At 41.1% G+C, this 8,039-nt stretch overlaps 1 non-coding gene across 1 annotated transcript; it reads right to left on the reverse strand.

The window, feature by feature from the left end:
* Window positions 1-372: 372 nt before the first annotated feature.
* On the reverse strand, window positions 373-445 carry TRNAA-AGC. The gene has a single exon. It is a non-coding gene; the product is annotated as a tRNA-Ala (tRNA).
* Between the last annotated feature and the right edge of the window lie 7,594 nt (window positions 446-8,039).

Raw genomic sequence — 8,039 nt, forward strand, 5'->3', positions numbered from 1 at the left:
GATATTAACAATTAATGAAATGGTGTTTTCAGTTTGTGGTGCTCAGATGCAGATTCATTTTGTTTAAAGTAAACCTTTTAGTAACCTTTTATTAACTTTACAAGGCTGCATCAATAATGAGAGATGATACCGCTCTAAAAACTGCTGATCCCTTGGCTTTACTTCCGTCCCATTAAACCAAAAGGGTGCTGGGTATGCACATGTGCATTGGATAGAAGAAGATCCTGGATTGCCACACTCCTTAAAACGATGTCTTTATTGTACAAATGAAATCCCAAAAAATAACCAAAACTATGCAGTCAAAATGAAGTGAACAACAGGAAAAGGGTGGCTGACATGTTTCACATCATGTGATGCTTACTCATGAATGTTTGGAGAATGCGGGGATTGATCCCGCTACCTCTTGCATGCTAAGCAAGTGCTCTACCACTTGAGCTAATCCCCTTTGTATGAGCTTGTTGGTGCAGTGGATGATCCCTGCCCTCTTATGCGTAATAGATGCAGTTTTGCTAAATCCACAACCTGCTCTGTCTGCTAGACACCAGGACATCAGGAGAAGGTGGGACGTCATTTATTTTAACTTAGACGGGACTTACGTACATTACGATTCACGGATGACTTACGCAAAAAAAAAAAAAAATCGAATTTCGACGCAGGAACGACGGCCATACTTAACATGGCAAGTCTAACTATAAGCTGTAAAATACCAGCTTTAACTATACTCTGGAAAAAAACGTCTAGAGACGACATAAAGGAATGCGCCGGCCGCTCGTACATTCGTGGATCGTCGGAAATAGCTAATTTGCTTACCCGACGCGGAAAACGACGTGAACGCCACCCAGCGGACGCCGAAGTATTGCATCTTAGATCCGAAGGCGTAGGGAGCCGTACGCCTGTCGGATCTTACCCAGATGCTGTCGTATCTTGGTTTGAGGATTCAAACTAAAGATATGAGGCGGGTAATTTGAAAGTACGCCGGCGTATCAGTAGATACATCGGCTTCCTCGCTCTGAGGATCTGGCCCCTTGTGCCTTGAAGCATTCCACCGGACTTGAAAGGTACCTGGGGGGCTATCAACACAAAGAGTGACGAACCCAGGCCTCCCGTGTGGCAGGCGAGAATTCTACCACTGAACCACCAATGCTCCACATTGGTGCATGCCCCACCACGCTTGACTTGAGATTAGCTTGTCAAAATCAATGGAAACGCCTCATCATCTACATTGTTGTGACTTTGCCAGATGGACCCATTCCCCATGGGATCGGTTTCAAACTAGTTTAACTGTTTGACAAGAAACACTATAGACGTTAATTCATGTATTACTAAAAGAGTAGCTAATACAGTATTTACTTTTCTTAGTAAATTAAAGCCTAACTCCAGACATTTTGTTTTTTAATTAGGGCCCAAGGAGGTGTTTAAATTTGGATTCATACTTTTGCTGAGTTTTGATATTTTTTTTGCATTTCATGATGTTTTGTTGTACATTGCCATTCCTATCCAAAGTCATTAAAATTCATATCCATTGGTATAAAAGACATGGTCCTGCTTGCCCAGTGAACTAGCACCATTAAAAACAATGAAACATCTCTGCACATGCATACCACCAAATTATTTGAGATGGGAATGAGGGACACCAATTAGAAAAAGTATGTAGGCATAGGGCACACCACCTGTCACGCCCCCTTGAAAGGAGAATTATACAAAAAATGAAGATTTGTTATTCCCACAAGTGCTTTTTTTTGCCACTACTATTCCTTTATACTGTCGTTAGAATTTTAGAAATGCAGCAATTTAGAAATTGGATGAAAGGTTTATCACTGAGAAACACTTTTTTGAAAGACATGACACGTAGGTAAATAGTGCATTTTATACACAACTATACAAATCAGAACAAAATAAGGGACAAATGAGGAGGAAAGAGGGACAGAGGGACTTTGTTCGAAATCAGGGACAGTCCTTCCAAATCAGTTGGGAGCTATGCACATGTGTGCATTAAAAGGCATGAGTGTGAATGGGTTATAAAATTAAATGGAGGTCTGGTTGCATTTCTTACCTTCTCTCTGGTGCTGTCCAAGCATCATTCAACCCAGAAGACTGAGATAATACTATAAGTCCAGGGTTTCATGAACTCAGCACCACTCTCTGCATCATTTTGGTCAGTGGTTCTCAACCTCAGTCCTCAAGTATCCCCAATAGGCCATGTTTTGGGAATTTCTTTTAGATAAAATAGCTGTCCAAAATACCATGCTATTGACTCTGATTTAAAGCACCTGTGCAAGATAAAGAAAAAACTCAAAACATGGCCTGTTGGGGGTACTTGAGGACTGAGGTTGAGAACCACTGATTTAGGTCATCCCACTGCTAGAGAGGTTTAGAAAAAAAAGATAACTCTGTGAGATAAAAAAATTGTTGGGGGTGGGAGGACCTCTAGAGAGGTCAAGATTGGAAGCTGGAGCTGAGATTTAAATGAAGTGTTCACTTTTAACCGTGACCGTTCCACGTGACCCATGGACCCAATCGCCACCGGTGTCCCGCGATCGGGTCACAGAGCTCAAGAAAGGGGAGATGTTGTATGTAAACACAACATCTCCCCATTCTGCCTAGTGACACTGTCACTGATCGTGATATAAAGATACACCTAAGATACATAAACTCTTGAGATCAATTATTGTTAAACACAAGACACTAATGACAAGGGTCGATAAATTTAGACTGGCAACTGTTTTATTTACAGCATAAGAAAAAAATGATGTCAGAAACAAAAAAAAAGAATGCAATAACATTAAAAAGGTAATGTAGGTTGGGCTTTTTTATTTTTTTTAAGTGTTTCTTAAAGCCATAAGGTTGGAATGTTAAATAAAAATAGTTTTGAGGCACATATGTAATTCATTTTTTTTTTACATAGTTAAACAATTGAATGAACTTTTTCCAAGAGTGATTGCTTACTTTTTGCCAGGGATTGTAGTGTAAGCATAGTACATTTTTGTTGACCATTTATGGATTTGTTCTATCTCATCAATATCTTTTTGTAAGTGAGGTCTTCAGGACTGGACACAATATTCTAAATGAGGTCTAACTAAAGATCTATAAGGAAAGCAGGACATCCTTCCTCCTGCTGGTAATCCCTCAAGTGATAACTTAAGATCTATATAGAGGAATTAGGACCTTCTTCCTCCTGATGGTGAACCTTCTAGTAATAAGTAAAGTTCTATATAGAGGATTCAGGACCTCCTTTCTCCTGCTAGGTATCCCTATAATCATAACTAAAGATCTATAAAGAGGATTCAGGACATCCTTCCTCCTGCTGTTGATCCCTATAGTGATAACGTAAGATTCTTATAGGGAAATCAGGGCCTTATTCCTCCTGCTGGTGATTTGTCTAGTGATAACTTAAGATCTATAAAAGGATTCAGGACCTCCTTCCTCCTGCTGGTGATCCTTCTTGTGATAACTGAAGATTCTTACAGGGAAATCAGGACATCCTTCCTCCTGCTGGTGATCCCTCTAGTGATAACATAAGATCTATATAAAGGAAATAGGACCTTCTTCCTCCTGCTGGTGATTGCCCTAGTGATAACTAAAGATTTATATAGGGAAATCAGGAAATCCTCCCTCTTTCTTGCGATCCCTCTGGTGAAAACCAAACATATGTATAGGGAAATCATGATCTCCTTCCTTCTGCTGGTGGCACCTCTAGTAATAACTAAAGATCAATATAGAGGAATCAGGAACTTCTTCCTTCTGCTTTTGATCCCTCTAATGAAAACTAACGATTTATACAGGGAATCGGGACCTCCTTCGTCCTGCTATTGATTCCTCAAGTGATACCTCTTAGGCCCCGTACACACGATAGAATCCATCCGCTGAAAAATCCCAGTAAATGGGTTTCAGCGGATAGATCCTATGGTGTGTACACTCCAGCGGATCTGTTTCCGCGGATATTTCTCCCCTGGGATGGATTCCAGCAGATCGAATATTTGCTGACATGCCAAACAAATCCATCTGCTGGAATCCATCCCAACTGATGGATCCGCTGGTCTGTATAGACTCACCGGATCCATCCGTTCCGAAGGGATCCCCCGCATGCGTCGTAATGATTCGACGCATGCGTGGAATTCCTTATATGACAGCGTCGCGCACGTCACCGCGTCATAATCGCGGCGACGGCGCGACACATCATCGCCAGAGGATTTCGGCGCGGATTTCAATGCGATGGTGAGTACACTCCATCGCATTAAAATCTGCTGAAATCCTCGAGAGGATTTATCCGCGGAAACGGTCCGCTGGACCGTATCCACGGATAAATCCTCCCGTGTGTATGGGGCCTAACACTTATGCCTAGTACACACAATCGGAATTACAGATGGAAAAAGTCAGACGGAACTTTTTCATCGAAAATTCCGACCGTGTGTATGCCCCATCTGACTTTTTCTGTCAGAAATTCCGACGGAGTTAGAAAGAGAACATGTTTTTTTTTTTTTTCAGATGAAAAAAAAAATTGTATCGGAAATTCCGTTCGTCTGTATGAAACTCCAGTGGAGAAAAAAACATGCATACTCGGAAACAATTTGACGCATGCTCAGAAGCATTGAACTTAATTTTCTAGGCTTGTCATAGTGTTGTACGTCACCGTGTTTTTGACGGTCGGAATTTGGTGTGTCCGTGTGTATGCAACAACTTAAACAGAATTCCGTCGGAAAAACTTGTCGGAGTTTATTCCGACGGAAACTCCGATCGTGTGTACAGGGCATAATACTTGTTTTTCCCATTGCCTGGCCACATGTTTTCTCATTTTGTTACTATTCAAAATATGTACCCCCAAATCTTTTTCCTTTGTACTTTTCACTGTACCCCCAAGACTATCTTATATTATCCTCTATCAATATAGCGTTATTTTATATTTAGATACATTGAACTTCAGTTTCTACTGCTTTAAACAATTGTCCAGCAATGCCAAATCATGTTCCATGTTACAGACAATTCCAGGACTATCAGCCCTACTGCACACCTTTGTGTCATGAGCAAAAAGACATACAGTACCTTACTCACCAAACCTTCAGTTATATCACTTACAAACATTTAAAAAGAACAGGACCCAGTACAGAGTCTTGTGGTACATCTGTAGTGATTGGTCTCTGTTCCAAATGAACCCATTTTCTCTCCTATCAGAGATGGGCCAGCTAGATTAGTTATGTATACACAGGTTACTCCCATGTATGCATAATCATGGGCTTTTTTTGTGAGAAAACCGGCATAATTTGCAGTTTTATGAAAAAAAAAAAATTGTTCCATATTTACATATAAAATAATGAGTTTACACAAATAGTAATAAAAATACCATACTTCAACTTCAGTCTATAAACTTTGAAAAAATGGCCTAAACTATTATAATATTACTTTGTGTAAATTAAATGTTGGTTTACTATATGCTGAGACAACCGAGGCCTGTGCATACTTTGGGAGATATATTTAAGCTCTTAAGCCCTGAACTGTTAAGAGATATTTTTATTTTAATTTACAAGTCAATTTGGAAAGTGGCATGCATAAGGGTAATCATTTGTCTGTGCTAAATACCAAGAGGATTCCAACCAAACAACCTGTACATCTCATTTGTATTCCCAGGAAATATATATTCCTTAGGTAATTTTTTTTTCTATTTTCAAATACAAAGCTATGGAACCAAACCATACTCTGTATGAGAACACTGATTGTTAACCCCTTATTGGACTGTTGAGGAAAATACTCAAACAACTAGATATAAACTCCAGTACTGTATAATATTTAAAGGATAACTCCAAAACAAAATAGCAAATTAAAAAAATAATATAGCACATACAATTGCGACTCAAGTCATATTGTAATTTAAGGAGGAGGAACCAAGCAGGGCATCATTACACAAGTAAGCAGATTGCCATCTGCAAATGGCATAATTAACTCTGAATGGGGGGGGGGGGCTGAAGGGAGTTTGCTTAATTAGCAATGGTATTGGTAATATGCAGCAGGAAGGGGGTTGATGCATGGTCACTGATGCATTAGTATAAATCCCATCGTCTGTAGGCGCTGTAGCTTTTCACAGCGGGGGGGGGGGGCTCAGTTTTTCATCTTCGCCCTGGGCACCGGATGACCTTGTCCTGACACTGGGAGGCGGTATTGTTCGTAGCGGAGGGTCGGACTCGTAGAAGGATTACAGCACTGTAATTTTTATTTTATTTTTTATTAAAGCACTTGTCCCAACTTTGTGTGTGTGTTTTTTCCCCACTTTTTTGGGTGAAGTGGTAGGGGTCCAATGTACCCCGTTACCAATTCACATTGGGGGCGGTATCTGGAGTCCCCTTTGTTAAAGGGGCTTCCAGATTCCGATAAGCCCCCTGCCCGCAGACCCCCACAACAACGGGGCAAGGGTTGTAGGGATGAGGCCCTTGTCCCCATCAAAATAAGGACATCTTCCCCATGTTGAGGGCATGTGGCCTGGTACGGTTCAGGAGGGCCGGGCAACTCTCTCATCCCCCCATCTTTTCCTGCGGCCTGCCAGGTTGCATGCTCGGATAAGGGTCTGATGTGGATTTTTGGGGGGAACCCCAAGCCATTTTTTTTTTAAATTTGGCGCAGGGTTCCCCTTAATATCCATACCAGACCTGAAGGGCCTGGTGATGGAATTTGGGGGGACCCCCACACATTTTTTTTTTATCTTGGTTCGGGGTTCTCCTTAATATTCATACCAGACCCAAAGTGCCTGGTAATGGACTGGGGGGAACCGTTTTTTTTTTCAATGACTTTTATCTGTATTGCCAATTCATTATAGCCGCGAGTAGTTTTAAATGACTTTTTTCCTTTAGAAATTTCATTTTGTGCAGGGACTGTTATAAACACGGGGTAAACATGCACCACTTTACAGGCATACTATAGACACCCCCCCAGGTATGAAATTTAAGGGAACATTTCACTTTTATTGTTTCACTTTAAGCATTATTAAAATCACTGCTCCCGAAAAAACTGCATTTTTAAAACTTTTTTTTGCATTGATACATGTCCCCTGGGGCAGGACCCCAAACACTTTTTATGACAATAACTTGCATATTAACCTTTAAAATTAGCACTTTTGATTTCTTACATAGACTTTTAAAGGGGGTTCCGCAGCTTTCGAGTTTGCCGCGAACACCCCAAATTGTTCGCTATTCAGCGAACGGGCGAACGGCCAATGTTCGAGTCAAACTCATGTTCAACCTGAACATAAACCTCATCCCTATTGTCTGCCAGATTGATCAGACTGTTCAATGGAAAATGCCAACACAGAGGGCATGGAGAGTGGACAAGTGAAATGGGACACAGCAGCAATAGTGTAGTTCTTAAGTGCTTTATTCTCTCCCCTTCTTACTGACACCAGTGTGCTTTATTCTCACCCCTTCTCCACTGACACCAGTGTGCTTTATTCTCTCCCCTTCCCCAGACACCAGTGTGCTTTATTCTCTCCCCATACCCACTGACACCAATGTGCTTTTTTTCTGTCTCCTTCCCCACTGTTACCAGTATGCTTTATTTTCTACCTTTTCCCACTGAAACCAATGTGCTTTTTCTCCCCCATTCCTTGTGACAGACTTAGCCAGGGGCTTTTGGATGAGACTGCAGGATAGCCTCTTACCTACTGACTATGGGCCCTGGATTTTAAGGGAACACTACTGTATGTGGGGTGTATGCTGGGGGGGGGACCCTTTGAGCAATGTTACTTGGATTCAAGTCCGTGTCTCACCAAGAAACGCAGACTCTGGGACTCTAGGCACAGGGTGCCTGTTTAGGGCCTAGCTGCCCCATTACTAATAAGGACTGCTCCACACAGTCAGATTCATAGCAAATGTTAATATCATCAGCTCAACCACCTGTCTTCCACATATTATTAATTGTGCTAATTAACACACCTATTGTCTGCTAACAAACTACTGTGGGGATGTGTTTATACTTGTAATAATGTGTATTGTACTTTGTTTGTTTTCCATTTCTCTTTATTGATTTTCTTCTTTTCTTTCTTTCTTAATACAAAACAT

The sequence above is a fragment of the Rana temporaria genome, chromosome 4 (assembly GCF_905171775.1).
Source record: "Rana temporaria chromosome 4, aRanTem1.1, whole genome shotgun sequence".
In the NCBI taxonomy this organism is placed as follows: domain Eukaryota; kingdom Metazoa; phylum Chordata; class Amphibia; order Anura; family Ranidae; genus Rana; species Rana temporaria.